The 27,138-nt window shown below is 33.6% G+C and overlaps 1 protein-coding gene across 1 annotated transcript in view; it reads right to left on the reverse strand.

Moving 5' to 3' along the window:
• Positions 1 to 22,780, reverse strand: part of LOC101888652 (gamma-aminobutyric acid type B receptor subunit 1) — a 313,388-nt gene extending 290,608 nt beyond the window's left edge. The window contains exons 1-2 of the mRNA XM_059130223.1: positions 22,309 to 22,780; positions 12,926 to 14,798 (exon numbers count right to left, since the gene is read on the reverse strand). The gene's annotated coding sequence lies outside the window, so the exon portion shown is untranslated. The remainder of the gene's footprint in view (positions 1 to 12,925; positions 14,799 to 22,308) is intronic.
• Between the last annotated feature and the right edge of the window lie 4,358 nt (positions 22,781 to 27,138).

The following is a 27,138-nucleotide window of genomic DNA, read 5'->3' on the forward strand; positions in this document are numbered from 1 at the left end:
CCTGTAAAAAAGTAGAACATAAATTTCATTCGTTTTAATTCATTTGCTTAATGTCGCCAATTTTCATACTCCCCTCCATTATTTAAATTTTCACTTCGTTACTTTATTTTTTATTTTGTTGTTAAAAGAATATCATAAAAAATACAATTTATGAACAAAAACAAAAGCTTTAGTTGATATAAAAATAACAAACAACAAACAGTAACATCGCAAATTGTTATATTTAATGACAATAATAACAACTATACATAATGGACCAATAACAACAATGTAGTAATACCCAGCATAAGTATTCACTGACACTGCGATGTGAAAATCAAGCGATAATGGAAGCAGTGGAAGAAAAGGGGGGGCTGGTGGAGCCATAAGCAATGGTGACAGCGGCCAATGACAGCAGAAAAAAAGTAAACAACAAAAACATTATCAACACCAAAGGCACAACATTAAAGTGTTATAAAATTGTATGAATGTGTGCCGGTTGGGGATTTGTGGGTATGGGTGTGTGTGTGTTCGGCTGTTGGGGGAGACTGTGATGCTCCTGTGAGAGTAGAGTTGTAGTGGTTATGTTAACCAGACTTTGAGTAATGTGGGAATATCAGGTTGTTATTTTTTTTTATTTTCTTTATATTAATGATGGTAGCTAGTTTTGTGTTGTTATGTACAATAGCATCACGAATGACAGAAAAAATAAGAAATTAAAAACTATATATTTGTAACGTAAGCTTTGGATGTTATATATATTATTATGTACTTTTGTATATTTTATACCACTTTTTTTACTTTGATATATCCTCTGCAAAGCCGATATTATAAGTTCAGTTTTGGCAGAAAAGTGTGAAAAGCGAGACATTACTGGTCTTAGACCCACAATTCTATAGACACGTTATGAGACGGGGCTCACGGATTCTTTATCTACTTGTTTTTCATTGTTTTCTTATTATTTTTAGTCATTCCATAGGGGTTAGAGTAGAGTATGGGTCATTATGTGATATTTAGCGGAAATTTAAAATGTTTTACTAATTTGAACTTATTTAGGGGACTTGCCAGAAGAAGTAGATCACGCCATCACCATGTCCGGCGCTTGAGTTCTGGTGGCAAACCGAAGATGTACATTTTAGCTGACCTCTTTGGCAAGTAAACACGATCATTTTGTTTGATTACAAACTGCTGGACAACGAATGTTTTCTCATCGGAGAAAACGAAGTTCCGCTATTCACCACTTTCTGCCAAGCGAATCAACACTTTAGCTCTTTTGAGTCTATTTTCTTCCTGTTGCGCTTTAAGTACTTGCACTTTTTGGAATTTCAATGGCTGTACCCCGAGCTCATTTTCAATATTTTTTCACGAGCTATTTTTTAGCCACTGCGACGCGGGTTTCGATCAAGTAGCTTCTTTACATTTCGAACCATTTCTGCTGATGTTACTGTTTTCTTCCGTCCACTTCCTTGATGTCGGCATACCAGTATCACGGAAACGACCGATGGTACGAGACACAAAAGATTTTTTCACATTTAAATGCTGGAGTACTCTAACGATAGCTACTAGTGGTTTTCAAGCCAAATATAAAGAAATCACACAATCATACTTGAATTCCTTCACGAATAACTTTTTTTTCTGGGAAATTCTCACCAAAATGTTTTGTACGCTTGGAAGCAATATAATGAGCTGTCACTGGAATAATTTTAATAGCTGTCGGACTAGTGGCTTAGAAATGACAGCAGTTCTTTTGTAAGTATATATATTGGATTGTGTGAAGTTTCGAATGAATCGGCTGCTTATTTCGCATTTTATGAGATATATAATTATTCAAAGATTTTACCTGTTGTGGGAAAGGTGCCAGAAGGAGTAGTCCGATGTATCCGATCTTCACGCAAGAGCTTGTGTTGGTAGAAATATAGGGTGTTAAGATAATCTGACACTTTAATCAAATCAGAAAATTTTTAGGATCTACAAAATTATGAGAAATAAAAGCAACAACTACAAATAATAGCTTAGACTACGAAACATCCAAAGAAGGGCGTTTAAGGTTAAGATAACTATTTCTTGAAATCCATACAATAACAAGTAAAACAGAATCTAAGTTCTGCCCACATTTGGAAGGAATTTCAAAAAAAAAAAATAATAATAAAATAAAAAGTACCGCTCAAATAAATAACTTTCTATGAGGGCTATACAAAGCCGTTGTGCTGGATAAGAATTTTTTCTATCATAGGCTGTAGTACCGACTTCGAATTTCAAATACAAAATTCGAAACAATTTCGGATACAGAATAAAGGAAGGTACCGTTGTAAGGGGGCTATACAAAATCGTGGACCTGCATAGACAATTTTCCGTCATAGGTTGTAATACCCATTCCGGTGAATAATGTTGTAGAAATCCTGGAATCTATAAAACGTAGAACTATGTAGATAATTCTCTTTCAGGGGGTAAAGTACTCAGAGAGAACTCCTTGTGTAGATTTTCAGACTATTCCATTGACAATTTGACTGAAATACCCAATGTCGGGAGTTACAGTTACATATAAAAAAAATCTCTTCCAGGGGGTAAAGTACTCAAAAAAAAAACTCCTTTGTGGATTTTAAGCCAATTTAATTACAAAATGTGGGTAAAATCATCAAAATACTGAAAATCGGAAGGTTCAGTTATATGGGGGATATACGATATCGTATACCTATATTGACAATTCTTTTTCAGGAGTTAAAGTAGTCACGAAGAACTTCTTGTGTAGAATATCAGTCAATTTCATTGAAAAATGTGTTTAAAATCATCAATATACCGGATAATGGGGGGTACCGTTATATGGGGGCCATTCGACATCGTCTGCCCATCTTCGAACTTGACTTGCCTGCACACAAAAGACTGACCTGTGCAAATTTTTAGCTTTTTATCTTAATTTGTTTTGACTCTAGCGTGATTACTACAGACGGACATACGGACGGACGGACAGGGCTAAATCGTCTTAGAATTTCACGCTGATCAAGAATATGTACTTTGTTGGGTCTACAATTATTATTTTGATGATTGTAATTCACTGAATGACGAACTTAATATACCCTCCATACTATGTGTGCTGGAGGGTATACACATTTCTTTTGTTCGGAAACTCATAATGAAATTTAATCTAGAATAATTCTTTCTTTGTTGCTTTCCAAAAAAAAAAAAATAAATATAATGGGAGAAAGGGAGATTTTGACAAAGAAAAAGTAAAGAAAAACCAAACACATAATTTTCACTTTTGGAACATAAATTTTAAAAATAATTTTCGTAAAAACATCAAACAACTGCAATGGAAATGGAGATGTCTTTTCTTTGGTGGCTTATATTAAAATTTGATGGAGAATATTTTTGTTTTTGACGTCGTCCTTCTAAAGTGATGTGTTATTGGAGATTTTTACACAAAGTACGGCTTTAACACTAAAATGTGTTTTTCATGAACTCCTGGCATTTAGACAAAAAGTAGGCTCTTCATGTCTTCTAGGGCCTATTGTAGAATTTTGTGACAAATATCTTTTTTTAGAAATTTTGGCCGGCTTCTGTCCGTTTAATAGGGAGTTTTTAACCATATTTGGAAAGCAGGGCCAAAAAGACACCTTCGTTGATGCGCTAACTCTGTCCATCAAAATATTTCTCGTATTTTTATCCGCAATTTTGCCGAAGACACCATATATCTAAAATGCACGGATTCCGAGGAATCTTAATCCAAAATTTGCCGAAAGTGTGAAAAGGGAGGAACTGACCCCTCTATTTTTGTTACCTTCCTATGTAAACTTTCAAAGCACTAAATTCTATTCTTATCTCAACTTTCATTATCTGCTGGATTTTTTTTTTTCGTGATTACTCTTTATGTTGCTGGGTGTTATAAAGTTACCTACCGATATTCTGTATTTTGATTATTACAAACCGACTTTTTCTTAATTTGAGAGTTTTTTACTTGGTACAGCTTTCACCATAAAATACAGGATATATTAAAAATTTTAATCCGTTTATAACACCTTGAAATATTCCTTGGAGACCCCATTATAATCAGGACTGTCACAGAAACCATGTCGGTTTTGCTTATTGTCGTTTTTGTAAACCAATGTTGGTTTCATTTGGTGTCATGAAACCAAGTTGGTTTTGTCAATTTCGAATGTAAATAAAACCAATGTTGCTTACATGTGTTGTCTGTTTATTTGTCATTGAAATATCAGTAAAAGTAAAGTAAATAAAAACCAGTAAAGAAAGTCCTAAAGTCGGGCGGGCCGACTTTATGATACCCTACACCACTTTGCTAATTTAGTAGAGCTCCACGTAACAATTAAAAGTTTTTATGGGAGAATTCAATCATACACGCTATGATTATAATTATAATATAAAGTTCAAAGGACTAAATATGCCGAAGCATTTGTATCTTTTAAATTCGGACTTGTATTGTCATTTGGTGCAAAATTTATTTGAAATCAAATAAAGATATATATGGGAGCTATATCCAAATCTGGACCGATCTCGATAAAATTTGACAAAGATATTTCTGAGCTCTATTTGATATATTTCCCTGAATATCGTTGTTACGGAGTGCATATTACGGCTGCGTAGGACAAAAATAACAAATCGGATGAACAATATGTATGGGAGCTAGAGCTATATCTGAACCGAACTTCACCAAATTGGGCATACTACCTTCTAGACTCAATTCGGTCGTTAGTGCCAAATTTCATCCCATTTGGGCAAATATTAGACGTTTGATGCACAATAAAAGGTAAATCGGACGAAGTTATATATGGGAGCTATATCCAAATCTGAACCGATCTCGATAAAATTTAGCAGAGGTATTTCTGAACTGTATTTGATATATTTCCCCAAATATTGTTGTTACAGAGTGCATATTATGGCTGCGGAGTACAAAAATAACAAATCGGATGAAACATATAAATGGAAGCTATAGCTATATCTGAACCGATTTTGATCAAATTTGGCATACTTATTTTCAGGCCAAATTTGGTTGTATGTGCAAAATTCCACACTATTCGGGCTGATGTTACACGTTTGGTGCACAATAAAAGGCAAATCGGACGAAGATATATATGGGAGCTATATCCAAATTCTTACCGATTATCTCCAATTTGCATAAATCAACTCAGAAAGTGATTCTATGGAGATCCTCAAAAGTAACTATGGGTCTATCTCGCTTCCTTTTCCATATTACAAACAAATGCACAAAGACATAATACCCTTACCACTATGTGGTGTAGGGTATAAGGTCGCTATAAATAAAGTAAGATGGCATCAGCAGTGGTAGTTCTTGTGTTGTTGGACGAAGAACGCTCAGAAAAGGTGACGTTTATAGTCCTTTAAAAATTCTTTAAACAATCAGCGTTTATGGTCCTTTAAATATCCTTTAAAAATGCTTTAAACAAACCATGTTTATGGTCCTTTAAATATCCTTTAAAAATGCTTTAAACAAACCATGTTTATGGTCCTTTAAATATCCTTTAAAAATGCTTTAAACAAACCATGTTTATGGTCCTTTAAATATCCTTTAAAAATTCTTTAAACAATCCACGTTTATGGTCCTTTAAATATCCTTTAAAAATCCACGTTTATGGTCCTTTAAATATCCTTTAAAAATTCTTTAAAAATCCACGTTTATGGTCCTTTAAATATCCTTTAAAAATTCTTTAAATAATCCACGTTTGTGGTCCTTTAAATATCCTTTAAAAATTCTTTAAAAAATCCACGTTTATGGTCCTTTAAATATCCTTTAAAAATTCTTTAAACAATCCACGTTTATGGTCCTTTAAATATCCTTTAAAAATCCACGTTTATGGTCCTTTAAATATCCTTTAAAAATTCTTTAAAAATCCACGTTTATGGTCCTTTAAATATCCTTTAAAAATTCTTTAAATAATCCACGTTTGTGGTCCTTTAAATATCCTTTAAAAATTCTTTAAAAAATCCAAAGCAAATTTTCATTTGTAATATGCCAGCTCTAAGCAACTTGGTTTATTTCCAATAACAAAACCAATAACATTGGCTTCTATGACAACCAAAACCGATAAAATTCTAATTCGAAAATAAAACCAATAACGTTGATTTTCATGACACCAAATCATTTTTTCTTGTCGTTTTTAAAACCAATAGTGACAAAATTGGTTTCTATGACAGCTCTGAATATATGTATTTCCATGACCAGCGTAAAATTCAATGTTGATTTAGCCATTTCCATGTTCAGCAATTCATTTGGAGGTTTTCAGGATTGGCAATATAAAATCATCTTGTCAATATATGTTCTAAGAAAAATGACAACCCAAAATGAAAAGCCTCTCCTTATCTAAAATATGCGTTTGAAAAGTAAAAGTTTTAATATCTTATCTTCAATTACCATTAGATACAGCACATTAAACAACGAGTGGGTAATAATACATTTTTAAAGATTGGACATGAATGACACTCAACCATCAGACATATGTGCCTGAGTGTGGGTGTAATGCTGAACTTTGAGATTGTGTTCTATTGTGAGCACATGAATGGTCCAAGGCTTTGAAATGTCTGTGTCTGTGAATCAATAATAATCTTTTGATTAGACAGTAAGTAAGGGGTGCTTAAGGCCAGACATTGTTTACTTGTTTTGAACACAATTGAAAAATTTTTTAACAAGGTTTTAGATATAGAGGTTTATTTGTATTTAGAAAAAAATGTGATTTTTAGTTAAAATCCTTTGCTGACAGTTGTTCTTAAGACTTTAATTTATTGGTAAAATGTGAGTATTCTTTTTCCCAAATAAAAAGAAAACCCGACCAGCAATCCCAAATTTTCAGACATCTACCAAGACAATTAACACCTTGTTTTGGTACAACCGAACAAAAAGTAGTTCTTTTATAAAACTCAGGATAATAGTAAATCCCAGACATTGTCACCGTTGTCTCGACATAGTCTTTAAGACACAATTACCACATTCACTGCATACCTCATCTTTTGCTGTTGGTGTAGTTGTTTTCCTTTTTTTTCCAAATGCCTGCTCAAGACTATTGTATACTTTAGGGCATGCAAAGCATTCAGACTCTGAAGAACAATAGACGTTGACGACGACGACGACAACAACAATACTTGGCATAGTGAAAGAACTAAGAAGAAAACAACGACGATGAAAACAAAAGCAACAGCTCTACTTAATGCTTATGTGTATGAATCTGAAACAAGAAACGCTAAAAGTCTTGCAAGTGTTACACCTTCAACATGTTCTATCAAATTATGTCATTGTATGTGTGTGTATACATGTGATTATGCTAAATGTATGTATCTGGGTGAAGAACAATGTGAGAAACTAAGATGGATTTAAGGAGAACAGTAGGTCACACAATGTTTAAAAGGATATTCAGCAGCCAAAATTACAATAATGGAAAAATCTCTTTTTTAATCTCTTAAAATACTAAGGAAAATTCCATACACCACAAAACCCTTTTCGATCCAGAGTTTAATTTTTTGCTGCTATAGCATGGTGTTTAGTTTTTGGTCTGTGAACAATAGCACCTGTCTGTGGAAATTTCATTTATCGTTGCTTAAACATACAATTTAAATATTATAGTAAGTTTGGTGCATACTTTTAGGTTTGTCATCGAAAACAGCTGTTTCACGCCCATATTTGTATCAAACACTAAACTATGGGAGAAAAAAACTTTTTCTATGAATAAATACAACTGTAATTTTAGAATATTTGACTGATTAACAATGAAATCATGCAATGAGGTATTAGACTTATTATAAAGCGAGTTGTCGTCAACTATAAGGGCTTTCTTTGTGTCTGACGCACAGCATGAGTGCAGTGTGTGATTGGTGTTACTATGTTAAATTTTAAATTACACTGTGCAACACAAAAAATAATCGCGGGGAAAATCTAGCAGATTATGAAATTTGAGTTAAAAAGAAGAAACGTATATCGGCGTTTTGAAAGTTTACATCGCAAAGTAACCTATGTATTTTGGGTAAATACGCGCAATGTAAAATAAAGGGGCATATTTTGGTCAACATTTTAATCCTTAATCGAGTAAACAAAGGGGTCTTTTTAAGGTATTTTTAAAAACAAGGTTTAAAACTTCCTTTGTAGGGGATCGGAGCAAGTAAAAATACTCAAAATGAGTTTGTAGTTCTCAAATTAATTTTTATACCCTCAACCATACTATGGGGGGTATATTAATTTTGTCATTCCGTTTGTAACTCCTCGAAATACTCATGTCAGACCCAACAAAGTATATATATTCTTGATCAGCGTAAAATTCTAAGACGAGTTAGCCATGTCCGTCTGTCTGTCTGTGTGTCTGTCTGTCTGTCTATCTGTTTGTTGTAATCACGCTATCATTCGAACAAATTGAGATAGAAGGCTAAAATTTTGCACACATGTATATTTTGCCAGTAGGCAGGTTAAATTCGTAGGTCCAAGTTATCATATAGCCCACATATAACGATACCTCCCGATATTCGTTATTTTGATGATTTTAGCGACATTATTCCCCGAATTGTTTCAAATTTGGCATTTGAAGTTCGTAATGGATACTACAGCCTAAGACAGAAAATAATCTGTGTAGGTCCACGTCTTCGTATAGCCCCTATATAACGGTACTCCCCGATATTCCGTATTTTGATGGTTTTAGCGACATTATTTAACGGAATCGTTCCAAACAAAAGCTGTCTATGCAGGTCCACGTCGTCGGCATTCGGTATTTTTAAGATTTTAACAGAATTTTTAACGGATTTTATTTTATCTTTTTGGAAATTGTCAAACTTGTACCAAATGGTGGAGGGTATTAAAAGTTCGACCCGGCCGATGGTTTTAGCGACATTATTTAACGGAATCGTTCCAAACAAAAGCTGTCTATGCAGGTCCACGTCGTCGGCATTCGGTATTTTTAAGATTTTAACAGAATTTTTAACGGATTTTATTTTATCTTTTTGGAAATTGTCAAACTTGTACCAAATGGTGGAGGGTATTAAAAGTTCGGCCCGGCCGAACTTACAGCTTTTTTACTTGTTAATTTTATGGCACCTTCCACGAAGAAAGCATCATACCAATAGCTCACACATATATGTTTCATTTAAATTGAGGTTTTGAGTTCCTCACATTCGTAATACACAAGAATGATATTTGGTACCTTATATCAGATACAAATACCACTGCGAAATTGTAGCAAGATCGGTAAGATTTGGATATAGCACCCATACATATCTTCAACGGATTTCGGGTTTATATTGCACCTAATGGCCAATATCAGTCCAAATGACCTGAATTTAGGCACATTCGAACGAATTTTGTAGAAAAACAAATACATCAAATTTGGTGAAAATCGGTTCAGTTATAGCTTTAGCTCCCACTTATCTGTTTTATCCAAATTGAGGTTTTTAGTTCCTCACATTCGTAATATGTACCCCACAAGAATTATATTTGGTACCAGATATCAGATACATCCCACAAATACCTTTACCAAATTGTATCAACATCGGTTCAGATTTAGATATAGCTCCCATATATATCTTCAACCGATTTCTCATTTATTGTGCACCAGATGGTAATTATCAGTCCATATGGAGTAAATTTTGGCACATCCGACCGAATTCAATCCAGAAGGAAGTACATCAAATTTACATCCGTTTTGGGGTTTTAAGGCCCTCAAATTCGCAATATTCACTCCTAAAGAATTATATTTGGTACCAGATATCTTATATAGCTCGGAAATACCTTTGGCAAATTTTATCGAGATTGGCTAAGATTTAGATATAGCTCCCATATATATCCTTAATCCGATTTCAGGTTTATTGTACAAGTAATAGGTAATATTAGCCGAAATGGAGTGAATTTTAATATGATCCTTCTCGAAGTGATATCATGCAATCTATAGCAATATTATTTGATATAAAAAATATAATATCAGAATTGGATATGCCTCTTATATATTAGTTCCCTTTGAAACCAAATTATAACTGCTTTATAGGCAATTGTTGATAGGTGGTATGATCTACTTCAAAAAAATTAATTTGTTACGGGAGCTCGGCTAAATATGCATATAGTCGGCCAAATCCGATTTTTGACTTTTCCTTACTGGTTTATACCAATTCCGGCAAATTTTTTTAATTCTATTCTATAATATATTTTGGTGTAAGCCTTATATGTAAGTATCCCCCGCTTTTAGATATTTCGAGGGTCTTGGCTTCTAAAGTGGCAGAAACCCTTTTCGCAAAATATTTTCATTTTGGACAATATTTCGGAGTAGGAATCATATAAATTTACCTCTTATTTGAAGGTTTGACCACATTTTCCAATCGATTTGCCTAAACATTTATATGTAGGCTACTTTAGAGCTAAGTTCGGCAGGGCCGACATTTTAATACGCTCCACAGTTTTCAAGGAACTTATATAAACTAAAGAGACTTCTTTGAAAAATGTCGCTAAAACTGTTAAAATTCCGAATTAAAGGCGTTACTGTTATACTATATCTATATCTCTAGAGCCAATCATATGCTAGGGAAGGCGATGCCCACTACGAACTTATCAAAAACACATGCACTGGCAATTTTCTCTTATTGGGAGCAGTCCTAATTGCAAACTCCTAATAAACAAATTCAAAACAAACAAACGGTTCAAACTGTAACAAAAATAAATTTGTTAGATTATATTGAAATCGGTACATATTTATTTTTGGCCAATTTCATAAATTCGATGCATCAAACATCAGTTTCCAATGAAATTAAATGTTTGACGGAATTTGGTCTACAAATTAATTTGTCAATTTATATTGAAATCGGTTCAGATTTGGATATAGTTGGCTCATTTTGTGTATTTAATTCACCTAACATCTGTGTGTGTCAAATTTCAATGAAGTTTGGCATGAACGACGGTATTTAGTCTAAAAATAAATGTGTCTAAAACCAATAAATTCTTATGTGAACCTATTATGACAATATTTTTAAGGGAATAAACCTTATTAAATGAGACAAGGGAAACAAAGCAAATACAGTTGATTTGGGTCAGAAATTTTGTCTAGAATATTTAAAATGGCGAAAATTACGAGGTACGGTTATATGTGCGATATATTTAAACGTATATTAACCCCGTCCATTGTAAATACTAAATATTTTGGTATTCCCAATATTGTTTATTTTTCTTAGGAATCTCGATATCATTGGACAGACAGTTTGACAAGAAGCGTTTTAAAGCATGCTATAAAAATTCTAAATGTAAATGGGAAAAAGTCTCTCTAACATTATGTGTAAACTAGTCTTTAGAATCCTCGTTACCATATTAGGAAAATATAATCAGATATAAACCAGTAAAAAAAGTCTTTAAGTCGGGCGGGGCCGACTTTATGATACCCTACACCACTTTGCTAATTTAGTAGAGCTCCGCATAACAATTAAAAGTTTTTATGGAAGAATTCACCCTATGATTATAATTATAATTTAAAGTTCAAAGGACTAAATATGCCGAAGCATTTGTACCTTTAAAATTTAAATTCGTATTGCCAATTTGGTGCACAATTATTTTGAAATTGGATAAAAATATATATGGGAGCTAAAATTTGTATTTGATATTTTTTTCCGTGAATATCGTTGCTACGGAGTGCATATTACGGCTGTGGGTAACAAATATGACAAATCGGATGAACAGTATATATGAGAGCTATAGCTATATCTGAACCGATCTTCACCAAATTTGACATACTACCTTCTAGACTCAATTCGGTCGTAATTGCCAAATTTCATCCAATTCGGACTGATATTACACGTTTGGTGCACAATCAAAGGTAAATCGGACGAAGTTATATATGGGAGCTATATCCAAATCTGAACCGATCTCGATAAAATTTAGCAAATGTATTTTTGAGCTGTATTTGATATATTTCCCCAAATATTGTTGTTACAGAGTGCATATTATGGCTGCGGAGACAAAAATAACAAATCGGATGACCAATATATATGGGAGCTATAGCTATATCTGAACCGATTTCGATCAATTTTGGCATATTTATTTTCAGGTCCAATCTGATCGTACGTACAAAATTCCATACTATTCGGACACGGACACATTACACGTTTGGTGCACAATAAAAGGCAAATCGGACGAAGATGTATATGGGAGCTATATCTAAATTTTAACCGATTATCTCCAATTTCAATAGGGTTCGTCCTTGAGCCAAACAAATGATTTGGGCAAAATTTTATCTGGATTGGACAATAAATGCGAACTGTACTTTGTTTACAAAAATACATGGACAGACGGACGGACGGACATGCATAAATCGACTCAGATTGTGATTCCATGCAGATCATCAAAAGGAACTATGGGTCTATTTCGTTTCCTTTTGCCTGTTACAAACAAATGCACAAAGACATAATACCCTGACCTCCTTGTGGTGTAGGGTATAAATCATGGCAGAAGAATACAGGTAGATGCATCAACGCTTGGGAGCATTGATATGTCAAAAAAAATTAAATGTTTTTTTCAAATATAAGTAGATTTTTATATGTTTTCTTATACTACGTCAGTCGGAGGCTTTTATAATTCACGTTTTTCAATAATTTTTACAAATTTAAATAATTTTTCATTCAACAATTTAAATTCCAAAATTGGTTTGACAGTTCATTGTCCCAGCAGCTGTGTCGACGCGTCTACCTATATTCTTCTACCATGGTATAAATATTAAAATGTCGCCTGAAATTATGCAGCATTCCTTACGCTTTTTTTAGAAAACAAAAAATGAGAGAGAAGATTAAGAATGTCACCAAATAGCCTTTGCTTAGCATTGCTGTTCATAAGTAAATTGATTTATGATGACCTAATTCATATTTCTTAAGAACCCTTTTTTTCTTAATCCTAATTTGTATCCTTCATCCTAAATCCTTCCTCAAAACTCTTGGCATAAATATTCATTTAAAGAAAACAAAATGTCTTACTTACTTTTTGTGAAACGTTGAAACGTATGCCGGAAACTTTTGCTCTTGCTTGGAGTGAGCGAAGAAACTTAACTGGAACAACGTTGGCGTTGGTGGCGGTAGTGGTGGTGGTGGGGGTGATGCTGCTTCTGGTTTCCCGGGCAATGAAGACAAGTGTTTTGTTGCTACGCCGTTGGTGAGGTGGTGGGTGGGTGGGTGGGGTTTGAACGACAATATATCCTTTTTGGTTGTAAAGTTAAAAAACAACGGCACTGAACAACAATGTAGATGTTAAAAGTTAACGAAAGAAAACTCGTTTTAAGATGTGTACAACACCCAAATGCGGCAGATGATGGCGAAATAAAAACTCAACACTTTTAATGCTCCAATGGAGAGAAAGTTGGTTGGTTAAGGGGGCGACGAGGACGATGATGGCAGTGTGGCACTATTGTGTATGAGGGATGTTTTGCGTGTGTGTATGTGTTTGTTTTGCACTTCCTTTGCCGTTTCTTGTGGAACGAAGAACAATGTTAATGTCGTTGCCGTTTTTTGTTAATTCTGAATCAAAAGCTGCGAAAATTCATGTGATGCTGACGACGACGACGATGATGATGGTGCAGTTGCATTTGTTATGGATTTTGTTTTGTATTACTTTCTTTTCTTTTTTTGGAGTAAAGGTTACTGGCTTCACTTGTTTCACTTAATTATAAATGGTTTTTCATTCTTTACACTTTTCATTCCTGAAAAACTTGTACTGCTCTGCTTGAAAGATTTTCCTCAATTTATTATTTCTTGTTTCGTTTCTTGCTTAAGCACTTGTGAATACATTTTTGTACTTTCTTCCCGCACCGAATTAATTTCTTATTTCTTGTTTGGCCGTTGTGCTTATTAAATGTAACACTTATATGCAATGCATTTTAATTAAACGCTATATTTCCATCTTAAAAGGAGTGGGGGAATGGCAAGCTGTTTACTTGGCCAGATTAAATTACAAATTACTTTGCAAGCAATTGCTGGGAGATGAAAAGTTTATTTCCGTAATTAGTATAAATTTCACGGAACATTATTTGCTACCTGTAAGGGTTGAATTTCAGGCTAGGTATGGCATTTTCACAAGTGTACAACACAATTTCCCCTGGCAGGGGCTTTTTTAATTAATTACAAAATAAGGTGGTCATAACTACAGGGGATTCAAGTATTCACTTTTCTCTTTGGATTTTTTCACTTTGGGTATTTTTATTAAATTGAGAAACCATGCACTTTTTTTCAAAATCTTCGACACAATTAATGATTTTTATTTCTTGAGCTTCAAAATTATTTAAATATGTTTTGTGGCCAATTTCCTTGAAATTATTTATGCCCTCGATGCCAGCAAACCACAATTTAACCTTCACTCATTGTCATCTGTGACATATGATACCAACACTGCAAACAAATTAAATAAGTACACACCGTGTCACTCCCCTTATTATCTCTTATTTTCTCAAAATTCGGTTCACTACTTTTTCAACACATTAAAGACTCGTTTCCACAATTTTCGTCACCATAGCTTGTTGTTTTACACTTGATCATACTTTAATTACATTAAATTTTTATTAACTTTGAGTTTAACCTCATATACACACAAACACTTTCACACTCACATACATTCACCAGCACACATACACTAGATGGCTTTATTTGTATTTGCCAACCATGCATATAAATTGATATTTTTTTCCTTGTTGCGGTTTTTCTTTTTTCCACCTCATTCGTTGATTCATTTAAATCGTACATTTGCAAACATGTTAATTTTTCATGTTCTCATTGGATTTATTTGTATTTATTTATTTATTCTTGTTGCTGTTATTGTTGTTGTTTTATTTGTCATACTCTGGACAAGACCATGGCCATAATCACTGTAAAATAAAATGAGAAAAAAAAAAACATTTGTTATTTTTTAATGTCATTTGGTTGGGAGGAAAATAAAACAAACAAGATATGAGAATTAAAAAAAAAAAAAAAAAACAGAAGGAAAATAGTAAAAAATGGTTAAGTCGTGCTAAATGCTGTTCTACGCTTGAAACTCAATTCATTATAATCCAAATCATATTCGTTTTCCGAAATCATATGTAACCAATGTGTAAGATATCTATTAAAATTTCGAAACGATATAACCCATTTTGGAAAATGCTTTTTTGGTGCGCAACCCTGGATTCGAAACTAAAATTGAGAATAGAAATCACAATGGCAAAGTCGTATTAAATGTATTTTTATTTACTTAAGCCAATTTTTATACAAAATTGAAATTGGTATTCAATATTTGCTGAAGGTATTACATATAGCGATACCAAACAATTTCGCTTATTCTTATGAGCGGGAATTATTCCAAATACTTGGAACCGGAAAATACATTTACATGATAACATACTTAAACGTAGAGCTATGTCTTCTATGAAGAACCGATTGTAGTAATAACAAGTAAAAAAGCTGTAAGTTCGGCCGGGCCGAACTTTGAATAACCTCCACCATTTGGTACAAATTCAACAATTTTCAAAAAAAAAAAAAAAAAAAAAATATCAACAAAAATGCTGTTAAAATATTAAAAATACCGAATGTAGTCGTATATTAGGGTCTATACGACGATGTGAACCTGCATAGGCAACTTTTGCCACTAGCCATCGTAATATGCAAATGCGAAACTTGAAAAAAAACTGTTAATAATGTAGCTAAAATCATAAAAATACCGAATATAGGAAGGTGCCATGGGGGTTATAAAATGTGGACCTGCACAGATAATTTTCTGTCATAGGCTGTACTATCCATTACGAACTTCAAATACAAAATTTGAAATAATGTCGCTAAAATCATCCAAATATCGAATATCGGGGGTTCCGTTATATAGGGGCTATACGAAGACGTGGACCCACATGACCCATTTTCTGTTTTATGCTGTAGTATCCATTACGAACTTCAAATACCAAATTTGAAACAATTCCAGTTGATAAATGTTGCTAAAATCATCAAAATACCGAATATCGGGAGGTACCGTTATATGGGGGCTATAGGAAGACCTGGACCTACATAGCCCATTTTTAATACCAAAAGTCCTGCAGACATAATACACTTTTGAGTAAAATTTTATCAACCTACTTCATTTCGTTCGGAAGCTAGAGTGATTTCCACAGACGGACAGACGGATAGGCGGACGGACGTTTATAAATCGACATAGAAGTTTATGCTGATCAAGAATATATATACTTTGTGGGGTCTAATATGTATATTTCGAGTTGTTACAAACGGAATGACAAACTTAATATATTATATATTTGGTGCAAACTTATATATTTGGTGCATACTATGGTGGAGGGTATAAAAAGGTCCATCATTTCAAATAAACATATCCATCTCTACATGGAAAACAAGTTACCATCTCTGATTTGTTTATGTACAGGGTGAGATAACAAAACTGCAACAAAGTCAAACGCTGTAATGTTAACGTTTTTTTATACCCTCAGCCATATGGCTAGAGAAGGTATGCATAATATAATAGGTCAAAACGTGCTTAGTCGAAATAACGGTTTTAGACCCTAGGTCTCTTTGGACCAAATCCGTTTCAGGACAAAGAAAGCGAAATAAGCAGTTAACTCTCTTTAAATTTTACACATAGAAATATTTGCTAACACAAGATCTGATTGGAAGATACTATATATTTGCGAACCCCTTCTGATACCTATTACACAATTTTTTTATCAGTAATAACTTGTGAAACAACTCAGCGATACTTTACAACTTGCTATATCCAAATATTTTTTCCAACCAGTAACCGGAGATGAATATAAAATTTATGACTTCGCATAAAATTAGATATATATTTTCGATTTTCTTGTGATATTTTTAGCTGTATTAAATGAAGTATGAAAATGGAATACTTCAGTTGACTATATCTGGCACCTAATGCAAATTTTAACATTTTGCAAAAATTATCACATTTAATTTAACAGGTGATATACATCTCTGTAATTTTCTAAAAATTATGACACACCTCATATAAAGTAAAGGAATCCGTCGATATAGTTCAAACCTGACATGCGCAGTATTTATTTCATATTTATTTAGGCCCGATAAGAAATGGACAATATTGGCTCATTCCTTCGGAACGTACTCCATAGAGTTTCAACAATTTGAATAATCATAACGGAAGTCAAAATATATTGAAATAATCGAACATTGGAGGAGGAGGGTATACCTCTGTCGGCAAAACGAATTATTTACGAATTTTATTTACGGATAAAAAAAAAACAAATTTAAAAATTAAAAATATATATATATATTGCGCTACTTTAATGCATTAATAAACAAAACCATTAGAAAAGCAGTTACATGACATGCATACACGAGGAGTTTGTCCTTTGGATTTATATATTTCATAGCAGATACCAAGCGTGCAGGAAACGGCAATTTTTTAAAGTTGAGTGGCATTTCTATTTCAATTAGTGAATTCGATCATATCCCAATCTGATCCGATTTAAATATAATTTTAAAAAATTTACTTTTACACCAAATTCCGCCACAACTTTCATATTTTATTGAAATTGGTGCGTCAAATATGTGAAATCGGCCGAGAATATATATATGGGAGCTACATCCAAATCTTAACTAATTTCCAATTAATTTATCACTTTTATTATTGTAACCAAATTTCGCCACACATTCTGAATTTCATTGGAATCGGACATATATATATTGTTTGGTACATAACATTTATGAAGTCGGCCGAAATATATATGTTAGCTATACCCAAACCACAACCGATTTCAATATAATTTGGCAATTTTTTTCTGGCCGAGATGGGAGCTATAATCAAATCTGAGCGAATTTGAATATAATTCGTCAAATTTATTTTTGTACCAAATTTAGTCACTCATGGCGAATTTCATTGGATTCGGAAATACGTATCGTGTTTTGTGTATCAAATATGTGAAATCGGCGGAAAATATATATGGGAGCTATATCCAAATCTGAACCGATTTTTATATAATTTGACTAATTTATTTTCTAATCAAAATCCAGTCATTCTGATTGCAAAAATGTATATAGCCTATGTTACTTTCAGGCGATGTTGCAATATACATGTAAACTTTCAGGAAAATTTGTTCAGCGGTTTTCAAGTCCATAAATTACAAACAAACATACATTTTCCTCTTTTATAGATATAGAAGAAGAAGATATGCAATGATAATCTTTAACATTTTAATCTGAAAATGTTGCTTCACACATTCAATTGTACAACTAAATTACAGTTTCCATCGGTCAAGAATGGCATTTCTCTTTTTTTCATTTTTTTTTTTTAATTGAAAAGTATGTTTCTAGAATTTTCGTGCTGTGGCATTAATGAGGTATTATTTTTTTTTCAAATATACTCAAATCTTTATTTTATTTTTTGCAATAAATATCCAGTAATGTTTTATATATGTATTTATATCAATTGATTTTTCATGATTTATTTTCCATAATTAGTATTTAAAAGCACTACACTTTCACATTTTGCATATCTGTTCCTATTTTTGTCATTGTTAATTTTGTGCAATAATAATATTTTTTTTTATGAAAGAGTCAGAATATATTATTAAGAGCACTTTCGATCTCTTCACCGAGCATAATTATAAAATTAAATAAAACAATTTTCATTTATTATGCATAAAAATAGATTTTACACATTGATAATCTATACTCCTGATTGTTTTTTTTTTTTTTTTTTTTTATTTTTGTTTCTAACACTATTCATTCAGGTTTTTCATTTCATTTTAGCTCTTTATTTCCTTATATAATACCACATATAAAATACCGCCTCTTTCGTATATTTTTTCATTGAAAAAAAAAAAAAAAAAAAAAAAAAAAATTATACACTTAATATACACATTCACATAATAATCCCATATCCCGAGAAACGTAATTCTTTTTATGCCACGCAATGTTATAAATACCGAATTTTTCGCTTGTAACACGATTGAATGTAAACAAATCTTTGCAGCATTATTTCCTTTTAGCATTGTATTTTATTAAGGACACGTGTCCTTTGTTGAACAATCCGTTTTTTTTTTTGTAAATAACATGTAAATATTATTAAAATCAATTTTGAGTCATTTTTTTAAATATAGCACATGAGATTTCTTAAGGATTATAAATCTCATATAACATTGACATAACCATACTGTGTTCCGGTGATAATGCTGTCTAAAGAGTATGCATTTGTTTGTAACATGGAAAACCAAACCCAATGTTACTTTTGAGGATTCTCATACAAGATGGTCCTATTAGTTTAGGATATAGCTCCCAAATATATCTTCATCCGATATCAAGCTTGTGGTGCACACGTGTAATATTAACTCAAATAGGATAGATTTTGGGGAAAATAGGCTCAGATATAGCTCCGATATATATATGTTTCAATCTAAGGGTACTCAAGGTCGAGAGACACAAATACTAACATAAAATTTAGTGGAGTCTATCCAGAGTGGAATATGCAATGTATTAGTTCCTTTCGGTTTCAAATTATCATGGTGTATGATCTACTTAAAATAAATACCCTACATAAATGTTCATTTGGGACGGGGATATTTACTAATTTGTGGTGTGGGGTATCATTAAAGATTTTTAGTTTTATCCTTCCAAAGAACCAATATGGTTGTATATACGTTTGAACAACTCCGAGAAATATTGAAACATTATTTTGAGAATTTGCAAAACCTGTGTAAAAATTGCGTACGGATTTTGAAAGAAGAGAAGTTTCGTCATCTCCGTATGTAAACAAGAAAATTGTCGCATTTGCCACACAAAAAATCCGCACACTTACATTCGAAAATCGATCTACCAAAAAAAGAGTCGCTGTTTGCTGCGAATTTTGGCTTAGAGACAATTGGGTAATTTTTATTCGAAAATGAACAAGGAATGGCAAGAAATGGCATATTATCGTGCCATTTGGTTCACGAAAATTGATGAGGAGGATATTGGCACCTTCTGGTTTCAATAGTATGTGCCAGTCAACAAAAGCTACACCCGATTTCCAAAAATAAAAAAAAATGAAAAAACGAATTAAAAGTATTAGTCGGATTTTCGTTTTGATGAGAATTTTCCAGAAAAAAAGTTATTAGTGATGGAATTCAAGCGCGTTAGTATGATTTCTTTATATGTGGCTGGAAGACCACAAGTGGCTATCGTTAGAGCCCTTCAGCATTTAAATGTGAATAAATCTTTTGTGTCTTGTACCATCGCTCGTTACCGTGATACTGGCAGCGTAGTCCGACGTCAAGGAAGTGGACGGAATAAAACAGCAACATCAGCAAAAAGTAAAGAAGCGACTTGATCGAAACCCGCGTAGCAGTGGCCAAAAATGGCTCGTTCGCCGAACATATCGCAAACTTCAATTCGGCAAATATTGAAAAATGAGCTCGGAGTAAAGCCATTGAAATTCCAAAAAGTGCAAGAACTTACACCGCAACTGAAAGAAAATTGAATCAAAAGTGCTAAAGAGTTGCTTCGCTTGGCCGAAAGTGATGAACTGCCGAATTTGGTTTTCTCCGATGAGAAAACATTCGTTGTCCAGCAGTTTGTAATCAAACAATATGATCGAGTTTATTTGCCAACAGGACCATCGCACTGAGCACGCGCCACCCAAGAATGCTTACAAAAAAAGGTTGCTCGCTTAATTTCCAGCGCATAATGGCCACCAAAAACTCCGGATACCAATCCGTTGGACTTTTGTGTCTGGAGTATTTTGGAAAGCAAGGTTGGCACTAAAATATACCACAGTGTCGATCACCTCAATCAAGCAAGCGCTTCGCCGGGATTACCGCAGAGAAACATGCAGCGTGTGACGGTTTTATTGGCCATTTGAAGGCTATAATTCGTGCCAAAGGTGACCAATTAGAATAAATCAAAACTTATTCAAAAGCTCCCAAAATACGCATAGTGGCGTGTGGTATCATATAGTCGGCCCGCTCGACTTTTGGTTGAATATAAAGTCTTAAAGTCACATAATGCACTCTTTAGAAATGTTATTTTCTACGAAAGGTACAAATCGAGAACCATATATTTATTCCATCTGATTCCAAATAATAACTGCTTTAAAGCCACAATATGCATTCAAAAAAGGTTCATAGTTGTTATGATATATTTCGCATAACTTCCCAATATAAGCGTTTATTTGTTACGGGTTGCTCTACAAAATATACATACGATGAAGGGTATGGTATATTTGGTCGCGCCCGACTTTTGATCTTCCTTTACTAATTATGAGGTAAATATTTTTTTTGTGAATTTTGAAGAATAGAATCAGACTGCACTGCGTGGGAAACATACTCTTATCCATACTTTAAGTTAGTGGGCATATTTTATTATTGTTATTACTTAATTGTTCAGAACTGGGGGTTGGGTAGTATTGAAAATTGTCTTTGTACGTTTTATGGTTGCGTATTTTGTCCTTTGACGGGATCACGATGGTGGTTCCCGTCATATAAAAATAAATTCGGTATTTATTTGGATAAATATTTTTTTAAATGCCGCATTAGATCAACCTTCCTTAAAAGAGCCCAACTCTCAACTATATTTTTGAAAGACTTCTAACAATTGTTTTCCTTTTTTTAATTGTTTTCTCTTTGTAATTATGAACTCCCAAAAAATACCAATTTTTTGTGAATTACTTCAAATTTTTTGATTCCATATCATTGACATGTGTTGATATGTGTTGTTTGACTGATATTTGAAAAAAAATTGTAAATAATTCCGATATATTCACAAATCCCCAAAGTTTGGCTGAAGTAATAAAAGTTAAATTCCATTAAATGCCTTTGAAAATTGTTATTATGAATTCCAATTTGAAATATTACAGCTGGTCTCCCCGATACACATACGCAAGCTTAATATTCAACAACAGTGACAGCAATCAAAAGCCAAGAACAAAAACAATAACAACAATAAAAGGCAATAGCTTGACAGCCAACAACGTCAAAAACAGCCCATGCTGTTGTCCTCGTCATTGTCGACAGCGAAATAACCTTAGACGCACATTTTTCCATTCCCTTAAGGGGGTGGGTGGGAGAATGAGTTTGAATTTGTTTTTTTTTTTTTTCGTTTCGTTTGTCTCTTCGCCCGCACCCTTGAGCTCTGCTCTCTAATCCTGAAACTAACACCCTCAAACAAAAACGATTACAGCAGAAGCGCCAGCGATAGCAGCCGCAGTAGCAGCGGCAGAAGAAACCAACCATTCAAGTAACTTAAGAAATCAACAGAACAACAACAACAAACACAACAACATAAAAACGAAACCTAAGAAAAACGGAAATCCATAAAGAACTTGAAACGAAAGAGAAGACGAAAAAATAAATCAAGAATTAGCATAAATTCCATATCCAAGAAAAGGACACGCACCGCATAAGAAATTTGAGATGAATTTTTCGTTTTAATGGAAATTTTATTTAACATTTTCTGGATTATGTTGCTGCTGCTGTTGTTGTTATGGCAAATCCTTTGGCCTTCAATTTGACTTTTTGGTATTTTCACAATTTTCTTTTTTTCAACTTTTTTTATTGCTTTCGAATTTATTTCTCATTTAAATGATATTTTATTCTTTTTTTCGCATGGGATTTTCTGTTATCCTTTTATTTTCATCTTTTGCTCTTCTTCTTATTTTTTTTCTTTTCTTTCCTTTTTTTTTTTGTAATTTCACTTGTTTATGCGATTGCTACACGCGGCACGCTGCGAACACAAGTATTCCGTTTTTAAGCGTTTTTATGTTATGTTCCAAATTGACCCGACGACTGGAACTCCATGACTGAATTCACAGAAATAAGTTTGTTTGGTTTCAACCACCTTTTGTCGATGTGGGGCTCCAACAGCGTTTAAGAGTCTTATTTGCCATGGCTCTCTGCAATCGTGTGCGCCACCCTTGAAACAAGTTCCATACGGAAGAGAGCTTCAGAGCTTTAGTATGACAGTAGCTTTAAGGAAAAAAGCTTTCCTTGTCTCCTATTTACATGTGACATTTACCTTCCAAAGTTCCAGATTCCAGCAGGTGTTTTTTGCAGGTCATTCCTTGCTAGCTGGCCCTAAGCTATCGGCAAATTTATTCCTCCCTAACCTAGCTAAAATTACTAAAATCGTAAGTAACCACCACTTTTGTATAGCCATCCTTCCAGTTTCGTATAACTAATGGCAGAAATTTGTCTCAATTTAAATTTTTGTCTTTGAGCTGTCGCCAGCACAAAATGTGGGTGAAAGCTTTCAAATTCCTTGCCTTACATTTTTTTATGCAAATACACGTACATATCTCAACGCCTTGTTTGCGCACATTTTTTGCTCCCATTTGTTCTTGTAAAATGTCGTATTCTCTCTTGTTTCTCTCTTATCACTTTCAATGACATTTACACCGATGTCCTTGGTTACATGGTCCACATTTAAAGTTGTAAATTTTATTGTTTTATTTTTTGTTTACACCTGGCACTGTCAAGCTTTATTCTCTCTTAACTTTATTGCTGCTACACTTTCTCTCTCTTAGAATCTTACAAAAGCTCTTTTCTACGTTTAAAAGAGATGTCTGCCATAAAATATATAGGAATTCCCATTATGGAAATTTTCTCAGTCGAACTGAGAACAAAAGCTAAAAAAAATAATAAAACTGTGAAAGAGCTTTATGTGAGAGTAATAACCCTTCGCTAAGTCATGGCTGACATAGTCAAATATGGAAAAAGTTGAGTTGGTTATTACGGCAAAGTTCATGGAAGGACATAGATGCTTATACTGTTTATATTAATAGAGGATGTATTTTTAAGTCTGCATGGTTAACGGTTTAAATTTTAAAGTATCGTTAGATTTTTCAAATAACTACAGCAGAAAGTTTCAGTGACTCGTTACTTAAAACGGAAAATTGTCGGTAATTACATTTGAAAATTATGACTAAAATGAAACCAACTGAACCGGATCGCATTGCTGGCCCATAGTTTTAGTGTTAAATGTATAAATAACCAGTAAAGAAGTCTTAAAGTCTGGCGGGGCCGACTTTATGATACCCTACAGCACTTTGCTAATTTAGTAGAGCTCCGCATAGCAATTAAAAGTTTTTATGGGAGAATTCAAGCATACACGCTGTGATTATAATTATAATTTAAAGTTCAAAGGGCTAAATATGCCGAAGCATTTGTATCTTTTAAATTCGGACTTGTATTGCCCATTTGGTGCACAATTAATTTAAAATCGGATAAAGATATATATAGATAGATATATATATATATATATCTAAATCTGAACCGATCTCGATAAAATGGCAAAGACATTTCTGAGCTGCATTTGATATATTTCCCCAAATATTGTTGTTACAGAGTGCATATTACGGCTGCGGAGGGCAAAAATAACAAATCGGATGAACAACATATATGGGAGCTAAAGCTATATCTGAACCGATTTCGATCAAATTTGGTATACTTATTTTCAGGCCTAATTTGGGTGTATGTGCAAAATTCCATACAATTTGGTCTGATGTTACACGTTTGGTGCACAATAAAAAGCAAATCGGACGAAGATATATATGGGAGCTATATCTAAATTTTTACCGATTATCTCCAATTTCAATAGGGTTCGTCCTTGGGCCAAACAATAAATGCGAACTGTACTTTGTTTACACAAATATATGGACAGACGGACGGACAGACAGACGGACGGACGGACATGCATAAATCAGCTCAGAATGTTATTCTGTGCAGATCATCGAAAGGAACTATGGGTCTATCTCGTTTCTTTTTGCCTGATACAAATAAATGCACAAAGACATAATACCCTGACCACCTTGTGGTGTAGGTTTATACCCTACAAAAATACAATAATATACAAAACTACGCCATATAAATTTTATCCTGCAACTCTTCTTTTTGGAAAAACCTAACCTTTATTAAAATTGCTGGCTTGCAACAGCAGTCAATCCAAAAAATCTCCCGTTTTCATGGTTTAGGATTGTAATTTTCGACAAAAGTTTATTTTTTTAAGCAAGTTAAGGGTAAATTCCATCCTCTTTCACAATTTTTGGTATAGATTCCATCGAATTCCTTGATTTTACGTATATAGGCAATCTGGTAACATTGGTACCCCATATATCGGTACCTTCGGTATTTCGATGCGAAACGCATACGCATAAGTTTTACGCAGAAAATACGAAAATTCCCACTAAACCGCGAATATTTTTTGTTCAAAATAAATACAAATCACTTATATATTTAAGTGTCTGTTCTGACCTTTGCATTGATGCTAATATCCAAGATAACGCATGCATACAAAATTTACCCTCTAGAAGAGAATCGTCCACGAAATCGCGCTACCCCCATATAACGGTATGAGGGCTATACGACTGTAGTATCTTAGACTGTAGTATCCATTACGAACTTCAAATAGCAAATTTGAAACATTTCCGGTGAATAATGCCGGAATCGGGACGTGCCATTATATGGGGGCTATACCAAAACGTGGACCTACATGGTCCATTTTCAATACCAAAAGTCCTGCAGACATAATATGCATTTGAGTAAAATTTCATCAACCTACTTCATGTTGTTCGGTGCTTTCTCTTGCATTCGTTCTCTTATGTTCACTACTGACACCTCGATAAACAGATAATTAGTCGTATTTTTCTTCTATTTTAGTAATTAATTATTAATTGTTTCTATAGTTTATTAATATATGCCGTACAACCATGAAAAAATAAGAGAGTAATATCACCTTCTTTTAGATATTTAAGAGAAATAGTCTCTTTATATCCTTGTGCACAAACGCTAACTTCCTCTCTTTTATTTCCTGTCTCTCGCTCTCTCTCTCCATCTCTGTTTATTTCTCGTCATGAATGTTATTAACTCTTGCCACCATGTACCGGCATTTTATGAATACAAGTCCTTGACTGTTTTTATCTTTAAGCTTAAAGTAAAGCTTTTTTGCATAAAAGTTGTACATTTTCCCTTTCCTTTTAGCTTTTCATTGGATTTTTGTTTGCAAGCATGTTGCGTTTTTCTCTCTACACATTTCTCTCTACACATTTCAGTTGTGGCCTACAATTTAACATTCTTGCACAGCCATTCATGTGTAAAGGAGGGTTAAGGCTTTTCGGTGTCGCCATCATTATGTGCGTATGTCTGTACAAGATCGTGTCGTGTGCTACAAATTCGTATAATTTTGTCGTCATTGTTGTTGCTAACACAACCGCCACAACAACTACCACCACTTAAGCACTAAGCACCTGACATTTTCTCGCACTCATTAACATACTCACCTGTTTTTCTTTAGTCTTTGTTGTTCTCATACCATGAAGAATATTCTTTTACTTTTCGGGGGAAAGAGTTAGCAGGCCCACGAATTATGGTAATGATAGTAACGATGCCAGTTGTGGCACATGAATCAAGTGCACACGATTGTCACATAAAGTGTTTTGTGGTTTCAATGTTATTGCGGTTGTTATTCTTTTACTTCAGCTTGGAACTTTTGGTTGTTAGAAAAAAATAATAACTGTTCTGACGTATTTTCATTATTTTTAGTTTTAATAGTTTCTGTGTGTCATTTATTCTCAAAATTCAAACAAATTAGATTTGAAGCTAAAAGCAACGAAGAAATGTTTATTTTAATATGTTAGGGCTGGCTGTCACAGTCACACATTTGAGTTTTCTACAAACAGGGGACTCGTCGAACAATTTCCCGCAAAAATCATTTTTGATGGGCAGCTAAAGCATTAAAAGACAACCGGCTATCTAATTTTTGCAATAAATGAGCTTATTTCTTGAACATGGTAAGACTTAGCGAAAACCTGATGAAAAAAAAAATGGATATCCTAAATTTCTCTACAAAAGTGGCTCCCTAATGCTTATTTCCATTACACAATATGCGGCAATTTCCCTGTCTGTCTATCTGGTTGGCGGGCATGAGAACCCTGGAAGGACGCATCTTACTTGGTTTAAAATTTACACATCCCTATATTTCTATGAATTTCATAGAAATAGAGAATGTTTGGATTTGGATTTTGGGCCAACAATTATGTAACAACTCGAAATATTGGTTTCCTACATAAGAAATGGATCAAAAACAAAAAAAAAGATCATCATTTTGCAGTTGCTCTGCAGGTTGCAATTATAGACCAATCTAAATTCCGCTAGCTTGGGGCTACATAGATGACCGCTACATAGATGCCGATAGTAAATATATCGTAAATATGTCGTATATATATATATATAT

Source organism: Musca domestica, unplaced genomic scaffold, assembly GCF_030504385.1.
Source record: "Musca domestica strain aabys unplaced genomic scaffold, Musca_domestica.polishedcontigs.V.1.1 7, whole genome shotgun sequence".
NCBI classification, from domain to species: Eukaryota; Metazoa; Arthropoda; class Insecta; order Diptera; family Muscidae; genus Musca; species Musca domestica.